Source organism: Piliocolobus tephrosceles, chromosome 17, assembly GCF_002776525.5.
Source record: "Piliocolobus tephrosceles isolate RC106 chromosome 17, ASM277652v3, whole genome shotgun sequence".
Taxonomy (NCBI): domain Eukaryota; kingdom Metazoa; phylum Chordata; class Mammalia; order Primates; family Cercopithecidae; genus Piliocolobus; species Piliocolobus tephrosceles.
Genome location: NC_045450.1, coordinates 33,481,955 through 33,483,628, shown reverse-complemented (window position 1 = coordinate 33,483,628; position 1,674 = coordinate 33,481,955). Strand labels below are relative to the sequence as shown.

General features: G+C 39.2%; 1 pseudogene; it reads left to right on the top strand.

Annotated features, from left to right (window-relative positions):
• Nucleotides 1-237: 237 nt before the first annotated feature.
• Nucleotides 238-576, top strand: LOC111524428 (annotated as a pseudogene).
• The last annotated feature ends 1,098 nt before the right edge of the window (nt 577-1,674 follow it).

The following is a 1,674-nucleotide window of genomic DNA, read 5'->3' as shown; positions in this document are numbered from 1 at the left end:
AGCTATTTATCCTGATGCTCTTCCTCCCCCCACACCGCCCATCAAGCCCAGGGGTGTGTTGTTCCCGTCCCTGTGTCCTCGTGTTCTCGTTTTTCAGTTCCCACTTATAAGTGAGAACATGCGGTGTTTGGTTTTCTGTTCCTGAATTAGTTTACTGACGATAAAGGCTCAAGCTCCGGTTTTTTCATGTGTCGCCAGGGCCGGACCACGAGTCTCTCCTTGCGGCACTAGGCTACACCAGAGTACGAGTCTGAGGCGGAGGAAGTCATGGCAGGACAAGCGTTTAGAAAGTTTCTTCCACTCTTTGACCGAGTATTGGTTGAAAGGAGTGCTGCTGAAACTGTAACCAAAGAAGGCATTATGCTTCCAGAAAAATCTCAAGGAAAAATATTGCAAGCAACAGTAGTCGCTGTTGGATTGGGTTCTAAAGGAAAGGGTGGAGAGATTCAACCAGTCAGCATGAAAGTTGGAGATAAAGTTCTTCTGCCAGAATATGGAGGCACCAAAGTAGTTCTAGATGACAAGGATTATTTCCTATTTAGAGAAGGTGACATTCTTGGAAAGTACATAGACTGAAATAAGTCACTGTTGAAATGGCATCAACATGAAGCTGCCCATTCCACTGAAGTTCTGAAATCTTTCATCATGTAAATAATTTCCATATTTCTCTTTTATTATAAACTAATGATAAATAATGACCAAAAAAAAGGCTTCAAGCTCCATCCATGTCCCTGCAAAGGACATGATCTTCTTCCTTTTTATGGCCACATAGTATTCCATGGTGTGTATGTACCACATTTTCTTTATCCAGTCTATCATTGATGAGCATTTGGGTTTATTCCACATCTTTACTATTGTGACTAGTACTGCAGTGAACATACATGTGCATGTATCTTTATAATAAAATGATTTATATTCCTTTGGGTATATACCCAGTAATGGGATTGCTGTGTCAAATGGTATTTCTGGTTCTAGGTCTTTGAGGAATCACCACACTGTCTTCCACAATGGTTGAACTAATTTACATTCCCACCAACCTGTTCATATATTTTTAACCTCATGAATGTATTACCTACTTATAAAATTAAACTTTTAAAAGCCTTAATAATGTTGTAGAAATATGTTGAATTGTGGAGGTAAAGCTTATAATATATTGTTAAAAGGAAAAAGTATTTTATACAAGAGAATGAACAGTGACCTTAAGCAAGTCACATTTCTCTGAACCTGTTTTTTAATCTGTAAAATGAAAAAAAAAGACACCTACTTCACAAAGTCATGAGAATAAATGAGACCAAAGTGAGAAACACATATGTTAATGAAACACATAGCTAACACTAAATAAATATAGCTATTAATGATCACATAAAAACAGTGCTGGAATTACATGATTGCACATGTGGTTATCTCTAGGTAACAGGATAGAGGTGGTTTTTAGTTTTGCTTTTTGTGCTTTTCTAGGTTTTCCAATTTTGCCATAAAGAAAACACATTCCTTCAAGTCTATAATCCCAGTACTTTGGGACACCAAGGCAGGAGGATCACTTGAGCACAGGAGTTCGAGGCTGCAATGAGCTACGATCATGCCAATGCAATCCAGCCTGGGTGAAAGAGTGAGACACTGTCTCAAAAGGGAGGGAGGGAGGGAGGGAGGGAGGGAGGAAGGAAGGAAGGAAGG